The sequence below is a fragment of the Panthera leo genome, chromosome E3 (assembly GCF_018350215.1).
Source record: "Panthera leo isolate Ple1 chromosome E3, P.leo_Ple1_pat1.1, whole genome shotgun sequence".
NCBI lineage: Eukaryota > Metazoa > Chordata > Mammalia > Carnivora > Felidae > Panthera > Panthera leo.
Genome location: NC_056694.1, coordinates 28,390,016 through 28,403,469, shown reverse-complemented (window position 1 = coordinate 28,403,469; position 13,454 = coordinate 28,390,016). Strand labels below are relative to the sequence as shown.

At 48.5% G+C, this 13,454-nt stretch overlaps 1 protein-coding gene across 1 annotated transcript in view; it reads left to right on the top strand.

The window, feature by feature from the left end:
* ABCC1 (ATP binding cassette subfamily C member 1) overlaps positions 1-13,454 on the top strand; it is a 139,887-nt gene that overhangs the window by 28,066 nt on the left and 98,367 nt on the right. The gene's annotated exons all lie outside the window — the stretch shown is intronic.

Genomic DNA, 13,454 nt, shown 5'->3' with positions numbered 1-13,454 from the left:
GAAGGCGCACAGGTGTGCGAGTGGGGAAGGGGCAGAGAGAGAGAGAGGCAGGGAGAGAGAATCCCAAGTAGGCTCTGCGCCGTCAGCCTGGAGCCCGACACAGGGCTCAAACTCCTGAACGGTGAGATCATGACCCGAGTTGAAAAAAAGAGGCGCTGGGCGTTGAGGAGGGCACTTGTTGGCATGAGCCCTGGGTGTTGTACGTAAGCAATGAACTACGGGAATCTGCCCCCCAAACCAAGAGCACACTGTATACACTGTATGTTAGCCAACCTGACAATAAATTATATTAAAAAAAAAAGAAAAAGAAATCAAGAGCCGGACACTTAACCAACTGACTGAGCCCTCCAGGTGCCTCATGCGACCTTCTGTCTTTAGTGGACTGTGAGTCTTAAGAGGGCAGGGACTGTGCCTGATTTATTCCCACTCTCCTTGATTAGTCCAGAGCTCGGTACAGAGTAGGTACTCAATAAATATTCATTGTGTGGTGGAGACAATGAATGAATGAATGAATGAATGAATGAGTGAATGAAACCAACCAACCCTTGGGTTTATTTTTTTTTTTATTTTTTTTATTTTTTTAATATATGAAATTTATTGTCAAATTGGTTTCCATAACCCTTGGGTTAATTGATCAGTCTCTTGGCCAGGAACTAAACCTGGAACCTTTCGGGTCTGTCATTTAGCCCTCCTGGTGGTTCTCTAATCGGTGAGTTCTCTTCTCACAGATAAAGAAACCGAGGCCTGGTGAGGCCACAGCTCTGGGATGGTAGGGGCAGTTTTTTGCCTCCCCAGGGGGTTATTTGGCAGTCTGGAGACATCTTTGATGGTCCCCCCTGGCTGTGTATGCTTGCTCCCAGGTTATATGGGAGCTGAGTTTCTGTGTCTACAGAATGGGGTTTAGTACGTGCCTCTTAGGGTTGTCTGTCGGGATTAAATGTGATTGTGCACTTACTGGCATCTCTTGGACAGAGATCAGAGATGCTGGTGAACATCCTCGGGTGCACAGGATGGCCCCCTCAAGGCAAAAATCTTCTGGCCCCAAATGTCACCAGTGCCGAGGCTGAGAAACCCTGCTTTCGGGTGAACATCTGTGCCGAGGTAGAGACTAGGACCCAGGCGGTCCAACCTCGTGTTTCTTAGCCATCGCCCTTACTGCGCACATTGGGTAGGTGGGTGGGGGCGGTTGTAGAATATTTCCACATCTGGGTCGGAACATTGCTTCTCCGTCCCACACAGATGAACTCGGAATCCCTGATGTCTGAGGACAGTTGGTGCCCTGCCTCAGAGAACGTTGCCTTTGAGGCTGCCCCGGGCGGGGTGGTGAGGCCATGGACCTTGGAAAGCCTCTGGAAAGCCCCTGGAGTTCTTCTAAGTACCTGGCTGAGAGAGGTGGTGCAGCTCGGGAGGTTGGAGCTCAGTGTCGGACCGTGTGGGTTCAGCGCCCGGCTCTGCCTCTTTCTGGCCCTGTGGCCCCGAGCAAGTTCCATAACCACTCTGGGGCCTCAGAGTCCCCTGGTCTGAGAAGGGAATTTTAATAGTCCTGACTTTGTAGGGGTTTGAATGGATTCCTGCCTGGAAAACACTTAGCACTCTGCCTGGCATTTTAGCTCTTGGGGTTATTATAGGTGCCCAGTAAATACGTGCTTTCTCTTTGTGCCCAGCTCAGCTTTTAGAAATTTCTACCCTTAAGTCCCTGCTGTTGCTGTTTGTTTATTGAAAGTGCGAATTCATTTTGTTATTAGCAGTTTAGAGGTAATACCTACAGAGTGAAAAATACAAATAGAGCTAAAGATAATAAAACAAAATGAATAATGTCTTCTCGCCAGCTTCAACTCTACCCCCTGGAGGTAGTAGCTGCTAGCTTTTGTTTTTCTTGTCTCTTTCTAAGAAAATTTCCCTGCCTCCAGAATCATCCATGGATCCTTTTATACTAATTTTAAATGGGAACAGTAGTACATGTCTGTGATTCAAAAACAAACAGAAGGGTGCCTGGGTGGCTCAGCCCAGTTAAACGTCTGACTTGACTCACGTCACGATCTCGTGGCTTACGAGTTTGAGCCCCACGTCAGGCTCTGTGCTGACAGCGCAGAGCCTGGAGCCTGTTTTGGACTCTGTATCTTCCTCTCCCTCTGCCCCTCCCCTGCTCGTGCTCTGTCTCTCAGTTTCTCAAAAATAAATAAACGTTAGGGGCGCCTGGGTGGCTCAGTCGGTTAAGCGTCCAAGTTCAGCTCTGGTTATGATCTCACGGTTCGTGCGTTCAAGCCCCGCATCGGGCTCTGTGCTGACAGCTGGGATCCTGGAGCCTGCTTCGGATTCTGTATCTCCCTCTCTCTGCCCCTCCCCTGCTCACGCTTTGTCTCTCTCTGTCTCTCAAAAATAAATAAATGTAAAAAAAAAAAGAAAATTAAAAAGATAAATTTGGCAAGCCTTTAAAAAAAAAAAACGTTAAAAAAAAAAAAGCAAACTGAACATTTTCTTGGTGGATAGAGGCATCTACACTTGATTTAAATTCCCGGCTATGCATGCTGCTTGCAGGTTATGTCACTTGTCCTCAGTTTCTATATCTGTAAAATGGATTTAATTATAGTGCCTGCCTCCCAGAGTTGTTTGTGAGGATTAAGTGGGATATAAAGCACTTAGCTCGGTCCTGGCACATGCCGCTGAGAACCTCAGTAAGCCCTCAGTCTTTTTGTTGCTGTTAATGGAAGAAGGTGGCACATACATGTTCCCTACAGGTCTATGCTGGAATGTCATCCCGGCCCGGAGCTCTTTTTCTGTAATAACACCTACCACCCACCATTATTCTCTGCCCCCTTTTACTCTTCTTCAGGGCATTTGCTAACATTGGACAGGCATATAGCTGTTTATCTGTTTAGTATTTGCCTCTTCTTTTAAATTTTTTAACTTTTTTTTTTTAAATTTATTTATTTTTTATTTTTAATTTTTTTTTTAATATTTTTATTTATTTTTGAAGGAGAGAGAGACTGAGCGTGAGCAGGGGAGGAGCAGAGAGAGAGGGAGACGTAGAATTTGAAGCAGGCTCCAGCCATCAGCCCAGAGCCGGACGCGGGGCTCGAACTCACGAACTGGGAGATCATGACCTGAGCCGAAGTCGGACGCTTAGCTGACTGAGCCACCCAGGCGCCCCTTAAAATTTATTTTTGAGAGAGAGAGAGAGCTGGGGAGGGGCAGAGAGAGAGATACACACACACACGCGGAATCTGAAGCAGGCTCCAGGCTCTGAGCTGTCAGCACAGAGCCCGACGCAGGGCTCGAACCCATGAACTGTGAGATCACGACCTCATCAGATGCTTCACCGACTGAGCCACCCAGACGCCCCTGCCTCTTTTGCTAGAATGATACTCTGAGAGTAGAACCTTGACCTCCAGATGTTACTGGCACACAGTACTCTCCTGATTAATAATTGTCCACTTAGTGGTGGAAAGCGGAATGTGATACATTATTGAGCTGATCGCGTCAGGCCCCAGTGGAATGCCCATTTCAGAGTCCGTCCTTATAATTAACTAGGTCAGAGCAACCTTTACTCCCAGACTCAGGTGGGAGCAGTTCAGATTCATAATTAAGTTCCCCTCTGTTGTCTCCCTGCACCCCTCCTGTTCTGGGGTCAGCTAGCAGGACCCCGGGCAAAGCTCTTTCCCTTGTCCCTGCAGGCCCCTGTCTGGTGTCCCTCCAGAAGCTGCGTTGGCCAGGCCGGAGCATCAGGATGGCGGGGAATCCCCGCGGGGCTCCGGCCGAGGAGATACCGGCACACGGTGCCTCTGTGACCAGCTTGATTGAACCGAGTGGGGCCGGCCAGCTAAGTGTGGGGTGACACTTGTCTGTGCTGGGCACGACTGGGGTGGCTTCTCGACCTGACCCAGCCAAGAGGAGTGAGGGTGAGAGAGAGCCATTGAATGGAGCTCGGGATGGACCAGAGTAAACCTGAGGGCACCTGGTGGGCTGAATAATGGCCTCTCCAAAGATGCCCGTGGCCTGGTCCGTGGAACCTGTGATTATGTGATGTGGCACAGCAGAGGGCAAGGCGGATGGCGGGTGCAATTAGGCTCAAGGTCATAGCTGACCTTGAGACGGCAGGGGTCCTGGGTTATCTGGGTGGGCCCAGGTATCACGAGGGTTTTTGTATGTGCAAGAGGGAGACACAAGAGAGTAAATTCAGAGAGGCAGCAGTGTGACTGGCACTTGGTCTGGTGTCCTTGGCTTTGAAGATGGAAGCAGAGGCGGTGAGCCACGGAATGTGGGCGGCTTCTAGAAGCTGGAAGAGGCAAGGAAACGGATTCTCCATTAGAGTCTCCTGAAGGAACGCAGCCCTGCCCGAGACCCCTTTCAGATTCCTGACCTCTGCAACTGTATGTTTGAATATTTGTGTTCCTTGAAGCCACCCAGTTTGTGGTGATTTGTAACGGCAGCCATAGGCGGTGAGTACAGGTAGGGGGTTCTGAACTTGGTGACGATTTGAGGATTCACATCTTCTTGGTCCAGATTTTTCATGGTTGCAGGCGTAGCTCCAGAGGGGCCTGCTAAAATTCATGTTACCCATCCCTGGGGGACAGCTCAGTAATCACACTTTCTAAGTTTGAGTCCCAGCCTCATCACATACAAGCTGTGTGTCTTCTCTGTCTCAATTTCCTCACCTCTCAAAGGGGCATCAAAACAAAACCTCCCTTCTAAGTAGTCATGGAGGTTAAATGAATTAATTCACTTCAAACGCATAGAAATAATGCCTGGCACGTAGTTAGTGTTGAGTTAATGCTAGGTGGTATTGTTATTATCAATAACAACATAAGATCACCATATTAAGAGTTTAAGTATATAAACTTCATTTGTTTCCATTACTGGTGTAAGAATTAAGGTTACTGACAGTAGTTCTCTATTGAGTGTGTAGGACCCTGTGTACATGCAATTTTATTTAATCTTGAGAATAGCTCTAGGAGATAGGTATTCTTAGCCTTAGTCAGAGATGAGGCTCAGAGAGGCTAAGTAACTTGTCTAAGGTCACACAGCAAATAGGGAAGGAAGCTGTGTCTTTAAGAGACCAGGGAATAAATAGTTTTTTGAGGAAATGGGGTAGGGTAGTGGGGAAGAATAGGAAAAGGGGAGAACAGAAGGAAAGAAGTGGGCTCTAAAAAAGTCAGCTGAAGAGGTTGTAAATAATAGTAATAATCAACATATGTGTGGGTTTTTATGGGCCCCTTGGGAGAAGAAGGCAGTATCCCCACTTGGCTGGTGGACTGTTTGAGCCTCAGAGAAGATGAGTGATTTACCCAGAAAGTAAGTATACTACTGCTCGTAGTGGAATAAGCCCTAAATTCATGCATGTCAAATTCTGAATCACAGTCTTGTATAAAAGTTGATTCAGTGGATCAGAACTTGTATTATTAGGATGCTTTCTGTTGTAAGTGAGAGCAAATTCATTTTAAACTTGTGTAAACGGCGTGCCTGGGTGGCTCAGTCAGTTAAGTGTCCGACTCTTGATCTCAGCTCAGGGCTTCATCTCAGGGTCGTGAGTTCAAGCCCTGCGTTGGGCTCTGTATTGGGTGTGAAGCTTACTTAAAAAAAGTTTGTGAAACAATAAAGTGGATTTATTGGAGAGGTGCTGTGGGAGGAAGGACTGCAGGTGAAGTCGAGCGGCACCTCCCCTGCCCCCCCCCCCCCATGGCACCAAGAACCATTTTTCTTTCGTCTCTAACTTTTATTTTTTTAATTTTTATGTTTTTCAATATATGAAATTTATTGTCCAATTGGTTTCCATACAACACCCAGTGCTCATCCCAAAAGGTGCCCCCCTGAATACCCATCCCCCACCCTCCCCTCCCTCCCACCCCCCATCAACCCTCTGTTTGTTCTCAGTTTTTTTTTTTATTTATTTTTATTTTTTATTTTTTTTATTTTATTTTTAATATATGAAATTTACTGTCAAATTGGTTTCCATACAACACCCAGTGCTCATCCCAAAAGGTGCCCCCCTGAATACCCATCACCCACCCTCCCCTCCCTCCCACCCCCCATCAACCCTCAGTTTGTTCTCAGTTTTTAAGAGTCTCTTATGCTTTGGCTCTCTCCCACTCTAACCTCTTTTTTTTTTTTTTCCTTCCCCTCCCCCATGGGTTTCTGTTACGTTTCTCAGGATCCACATAAGAGTGAAACCATATGGTATCTGTCTTTCTCTGTATGGCTTATTTCACTTAGCATCACACTCTCCAGTTCCATCCACGTTGCTACAAAAGGCCATATTTCATTCTTTCTCATTGCCACGTAGTATTCCATTGTGTATATAAACCACAATTTCTTTTTTTTATTTTAATTTTTATTTTTTTTCAATATATGAAATTTATTGTCAAATTGGTTTCCATACAACATCCAGTGCTCATCCCAAAAGGTGCCCTCCTCAATACCCATCACCCACCCTCCCCTCCCTCCCACCCCCCATCAACCCTCAGTTTGTTCTCAGTTTTCAACAGTCTCCTATGCTTTGGCTCTCTCCCACTCTAACCTCTTTTTTTTTTTTTTCCTTCCCCTCCCCCATGGGTTTCTGTTAAGTTTCTCAGGACCCACATAAGAGTGAAACCATATGGTATCTGTCTTTCTCTGTATGGCTTATTTCACTTAGCATCACACTCTCCAGTTCCATCCACGTTGCTACAAAGGGTAATATTTCATTCTTTCTCATTGCCACGTAGTACTCCATTGTGTATATAAACCACAATTTCTTTATCCATTCATCGGTTGATGGACATTTAGGCTGTTTCCATCATTTGGCTATTGTTGAGAGTGCTGCTATAAACATTGGGGTACAAGTGCCCCTATGCATCAGCACTCCTGTGTCCCTTGTGTAAATTCCTAGCAGTACTATTGCTGGGTCATAGGTCGTCTCACCTTTTATAATGTCCACTTAGTTCCCAGTTCTCCATGGTGGTGACACTTCTTCTTTCCCCTCCCAACTTTTGGTGCTTGTCTCGTAAATAGCCGAGACACCTGTAAATCCCACGTCCTCACCCTGCATCACTGGGGACAAGAGAGTAGCATCTTTGCTGTGATGGGACTGATGTGGATTAGGCGGCCCTTCTAGATCTAATCGCCAGCAAGCAGGTGAAGGACTCTGCTGATTGCCTGGTTCTAACGAGGGCCTGGCCCGGGAGCTTTGCCCCGAGTGTGTGGCTGAGGGTGCAGGAGGATTTGTTTATGAACGACGGCCAGGGGCTGTTAGCAGAGGAGGGGGGATGTATGTGTGGGTTGGGGTGGGGACCACGTAGAGCCAGTGCAGCGTGGCCCTTGGGAAGGTATCTTCCTGCCTAGTGCCTCAGCTTTCTCGTCTGTGTAATGGGGCTGGTGGCAGCGTCTCTTCTGAGGACCGGCTGACGTGCCTGGTACGTCAGGTGCTCAGCTGCCTGTCGTTATTCTGCCCCGGGAGACTGATGAGAGGTGACACCACTCAGTAGAAATTTCACGAACTCCCGAAGCACGCGGGCCAAGCCCACTTGGGCTCGTGCCCCACATCCTCGAGTGTCGGCGCTAAGGGCGGGGGATGGGGCGCATAAAAGGGTGACCGAGCTGTGGAGGCGTCCTGTGGAAGAAGCCGCGGCCGGGGGAATCCGCGACGCACCTTCTGTACGAAGGGTTCCTTGGACCACATTCACCCCCAGGCACCCTCCTGGGCCAGCGCTGGTGACTGTTTCCTGGACTGGCTTCCCCCCAGGTTGAATGTTGTCACCAGCATCGGGCCGACGGCCGCTCCGTCCGCAGAATCAGAGAGCGGAGGTCATGCCAGCCTGATTTCCGAAGCCCCCCGGATCCGGGGGGCAGGGCCGCAGGGAGGAGGAGCAGGATGGCGGCCAGCCCCAGGCTGGGGAGCCACGAGGGGCCGGCAGGCTCCCCGGGAATCGGGACCCTTCCCGAAGCCATCCAGTGGGCCCTCTGCGTCACTGTTGCCCACGAAACCCCGGATGGCGGGGTCACACTGCGGGTCTCCGGGGACGGTCAAGGTGGGGCAGGGGTCCCTTTGCACAGAAGAGTCCATCCAGCCCCGGCCAGCGAGGGCCGCGCCGGAGGCCCTGACGCTGTTGTCTGCCCTCCGGTGACGGTCGTCAGGGCCACCGTTGGCCGGCTGAGGCAGGGGGCCCGTGGCCTACTGTCTGCTTCCCACAGCAGTGCAGCGTCACGTTCAGAAGCCCATCTTCCCTCTTCCCGTGCCCCCCCTCCCCGGCCTCCCCCTCCCGCCTCTCCCTCCGGGTCAGGGCGGGCGTGTAGCAGGCGTGTGGCTTCGAGCGGGAAGCTGCTTCTGAAGAGCCCGCGCCTCCTTCGCTGAGCTGAGCGGTTTTCCGCCTCCCGTTGCCGGAGTCCCGTGTCCTTAGATGCTCCCTGGTTTCCTCCTGCTTACTTCCTGATTCGAGCGTTTCTCTGCGCTTTAAGCTTCCTGACTCCGGCCCGTGCTGGTGACAGTGGTGGCAATCATCAGTAATTATTAGCATCTGCTGCTGACAGTTACTGCTCGTCTCTGGACCCGGCCAGTCCCGGGCGAAGCACCTCTCGTGCCAGGCCGTTTGAAAGTGGCCGAAACCCTTCCAGGCCCTTGCATTTTCCTGACCATTTTACTGGTGAGGGGACTGAGGCTTGGACAAGTGAGGTGACCTGCACGGGTTCGCACGAGGTCAGGGCCTGAGTTTCAGGCCGTAGCTAGAAAGCCGGGGATCCTAGCCAGGTTCTACTTGGATGCGTTATTTTTTTCTTAAAAGCAAAGTAGGAAATGATGTTGGGCAGGGGAGGTGGGGGGAGGCATGGCATGGGTACCCAGAAGTTACCAGGTGAGGAGGAGAGGAGCAAAGAGTAAATACACATGGTCCGTGCACTGAGGTCCTTGCATGGTCCTTGTAGGACAGAGGTGTGGCTCAGTCGGTTAGGCATCTGACTTTGGCTCCCGTCATGCTCTCATGGTTCATAAGTTTGAGCCCCATATCGGGCTCTGTGCTGACAGCCTGGAGTTGGCTTTGGATTCCGTGTCTCCCTCTCTCTTTGCCTGTACCCTGGTCACACCCCGTCTCTTTCTCTCTCAAAAAATAAATAAAAATTAAAAAAAAAAAATCATTGCAGAGGTTGGGGGTGGGGAGGAAAGCTGTTTTGGAGCAGGGTTGGGGGAAAGGAAAACTTCTTAAAGGAGATATCCAAGTTGGGTTTTGAAGGGTGTGTAGGAGTTTGTTACAGCAGAAAGACATTGCAGGGAGAGCATCTAGCAAGAAGTATCCCAAAGAACCATTGATTTGACCAGCAACTGGGGATTGCCTTGAAAGCAGGAACCCTGGCCCTCGTGAATCTCAAGAGCCTTGAACAATGCCTGACATGTGCATGGTACATGCTTCTTTGAGCGAATGCCTGTGTTGACACATTGGAGTGGGAGAAATTATAGTAGAAACAGATGGGGCTCAAATGTGGAAGGCCTCATGAGCCGTAGCAAGGATCAGCTTTTGAAGGTGATAGGGAGCCATTTGAGGTTGTTACCCAGAGGGGAGAGGACAATCAGATCTGTCCTATTTATTAACACAAATATTAAAAAAAATTTTGAGAGAGAGAGAGAGACAGAATGCGAGTGGGGGAGGGGCAGAGAGAGAGGGAGACATAGAATCCAAAGCAGGCTCCAGGCTCTGAGCTGTCAGCACAGAGCCCGATGCGGGACTCGAACCCATGAACCCTGAGATCATGACCTGAGCTGAAGTCAGACGCTCAACTGACTGAGCCACCCAAGCCCCCCTGTTAACACAAATATTTAAGTCTGTAGATTTTCCTCTGAGCAGAAGCGTCTTACTGCTTTTAAGCACACATGGAAAGATCTTCCAATTTCACTCAACACCAAGGGAAAAGGAATTTAAGCTCCAGAGAGGTATTTTCCATCACCACGTCTGCAGAGGTCAGAAAGCTTGTAATACACGGTGTTGGGGAACTCGTCGTGCTTGTGCCTTGTTAGGTGGAGTATAAATTGATACCCCCTTGGGGGGCAATGTCTGTCTAAATTTTAAAAGCAGGCACCTTTTGTCCCAGCGGGTTCCCTTTTGGAAAGTCATCTTATAAATATGCTTGCGCGTGTGGGAAATGAGGCAGTTTCCAGGTTGTCAAATCCCTGCTGCATTGCTTGTCTCTTAGAGCAACCCAGTGCCCACTCAGCAGGAGGCTGGTCAAATAAAGTCAAGTCCATCATACAGCGGAATACCAAGCAACTGGAACAAAGAATGAGGAAACACTTTGTGTGCAGTGTAGGATGACCTTTCAGATCTGTTATTAAGTGAGAAAAGCTGGGCGCCCAGCTGGCTCAGTCGAAAGAGCATGTGACTATTGATGTCAGGGTCCTGAGTTTGAGCCCCACGTTGGGTGTAAAGAGTACTTCAATAAACTTAAAAAAAAAATTCTTCAGAGAAAAAAGCAAGGGACAGAACAGTGTAAGGAGTATGTGGCCTTCCATTTGGTAACAGAAAATACGTATTTTTGTTAATACACACGCATAAAATAGTTTCTGGCAGGATGCACAAAAAAACAATAATGGTTGCTCCTAGAGACAGGACGTAGGGACTCGGGGTGGGAAGACGGCTGGTCACTTTTCCTTTTTCAAAAGAAATAAAATTAAGTTCTCAAGAATAAGACCTCTAGGGGCGCCTGGGTGGCTCAGTCAGTTGAGCATCCAGCTTCAGCTCAGGTCATGATGTCACAGTTTGTGAGTCTGAGCCCCACATCGGGCTCTGTGCTGACAGCTTAGAGCCTGGAGCCTGCTTCAGATTCTGTGTCTCCCTCTCTGCCCCTCCCCTGCTCACTGTCTCTCTCTCTCTCTCTCTCTGTCAAAAATAAATAAACATTAAAAAAAAATTTAAAAAAAAGGAATAAGACCTCTATTTTATTGATTAAAATCAGTGTCCGATATTTTTTTTTAAAAAGCGAGATACAGAATGGGTTATGTATTGTGCTTTCTGGGGAAACAAGATAATGTATCTGGAAGATACTTGGGTGTTAGCAATGGTAGTTTTGCCTGTGGGGAGGAATGGGGGCTGCAGATTCGGGGAGGGAGGCTTCTCTTTCACGACATGTATGCCATTGTGTGTGGTTTGAAAAATTTTTAGCTCATAGAATTAACACAGAGAAACATGGCTGGATGCCTGGGTGGTTGGGTGCGTGGGTGGGTGGTTGATGGGTGGGCATGTGTGCATGCGTGGTTGCATTTGTAGAGGATGGGTGGATGGGTGGATGCATGCATGGGCAGATGGTTCAGTGGGTAGGTGGAGGAGTTGGTGCACGGATGGGTGAGCAGGTAGCTGGCTAGATAGACTAGTGGATGGATGATGTGTGGACGGGCTCATGGATAGGGGGCGGTAGGTAGGTATCTGGATGCATGAATGGATGTCTAGATACGTAAGGTAACTTGGCTGCCCTGAGTGGAAGGAAGCCCTGAGGGGGGGCCCGGAGGTCTGAAGCAGGGGAATGGTTAGGAAATGACTGCGGGAGTCCAGGCAAGGAATAATTGGGGATGTCTCACACGAACCGACCTTCTGGTATACGTAAGTGCATACATTAAGGCACAGCATTGTGTTTCACTAGAAGGGCACATTCCTTTGGAATGAGCTTTTTCTGGCAACTGGTCAAGGAACGGCTCTGTATGTAACACAACCGCCAACAGTTCAATCTCGTTCGCACCACCACCTGAAGAATTACAAGGGGCGTGAAAGTAGTTAAAATAGTGGGTCTTCGACATAAATCATTCTTCTCCCTGGTCACATTCTTGTTGGCAAGGCCGTCTTCCACATGCCCAAGTCCCCAGAGGCATGACTTTTGTCCTTTTTCGGGTTTCTTTGCGTCTAGAAGTTTCCCAGCTAACCCCTTTGTGTGTGGTGACCTTTTCAAGTTTCTTTTTCAATGGTTTCTTGTTCTTGGTTCTGGAAAAAATAATTGTTGATATCGTAGAATAATTACACCTCCGAAGAAGCCGTTCAGGTGCCTCGTTAATACCCAGAGCTCCCTCACTCGCTCACTCTTCTTAAAAGTGAAATCCTTTCTTTTTATTAAGCATCTTAATAACCATTTTGAAGAGTAGACTTGAGTAGCGTTAAGTATATTCACGTTGTTGTGTGTAACGAGGTCCCTTTTCTGAGAAGCTCAAAGCTTGTAGTTTGATCAGATAGTCAAATGTGCTTTTTAAGTGAAATAATCTTTCTGTTCCCATTACCTTCGTGTTTTTTCAGTGTTCTTTGATGTGGCTTTAAGGCTTGTCACGGAGCCCTAAGATTCCAGGTTCCTTGGAGTTCCTTGGTGGTGTCGCTGAACTGAATGTGTGGAGGCTGTTGGGATCGGGGATCTCTGGAGCTTTCTGGAAGGCACGTCGGCCAGTGGTGGGGAGAGATTGCTGGGTGAGACGTAGGCTGCATGGGGCCTTGACCTTGTCCTAAGCCAGGCCGCTCCCTAGCTCCTGGGGATGGCTGTAAGACAGGATTTTGGGTTCCGTGCTGCCAGATTTTCCTGCTTTTCTGAGAGAAGCCAGATCTAAGTTTTTTCACGAAGTTTCCCGATTTTGGATGTTGGCAGCTAAGCGAAGATGATTTTTAAAAGCGTGCGAAAACAGGAGTAACAACAAACCATCTTTGGGCCAAATTGGCCTGAGGGCCAACTGTTTTAGACCTCTAATCTTACCTGACCTAGTCATGGTAGAAATAGGAAATTAAGACCCACGGTTGGGGAATAACTTTTCCCAAAGTTGTGTAACTGGTCAGTGGTCAAATCAGGACTCGAATTCAGTTCTTCATTATAGAAGTCTTAACTGTTGGTTGAAAGTTTTTTTCCTGGGCAGATAAACCCATTCTGTTTATTACGTGTCTGGCTACTTATCTGTTTGACATGTTTCTTTTTTAAGTTAAAAGCTTTTTATTTTAGACAGAGGGTGCAAGTGAGGGAGAGGGGCAGAGAGAGAGAGAGAGAGAGAGAGAGAGAGAGAGAAATATCTTAAGCAGGCTCCACCCTCTGCTTAGAGCTCAACAGAGGGCTCCATCCCACGACCCTGGGATCATGACCTTAGCCAAAATCCAGTCAGACATTCAACTCGCTGAGCCCCCCCCGGCGCTCCTATTTGGCATGTTTCTAATGAAATACATGTGGGTTTTTAAAAAAAAAAAATAAAAGCAATTGAACCAAGTTTATTTCTGAGGCTGGATAACTTAGTGGTTCGGTGCAGGGACTTCCGAATCAAGTTGTCTGGGTTCGAATTGGGCTTCAGATCTTACCAGCGGGGTGATGCAGGAACGAATCACCAAACCTCTGTGTGCCTTAGCTTTCCCTTGTGAAAGGGGAATGATGAAGTACTCACAGAATGAAGGGAGGCAATCCATATAAAGAACTTAGAATAGGGTCCCCTTAGCACAGAGGACTGCCGTTTGGGGGTTAGCCATGATGCCGATGCAGGTGATGCTAAT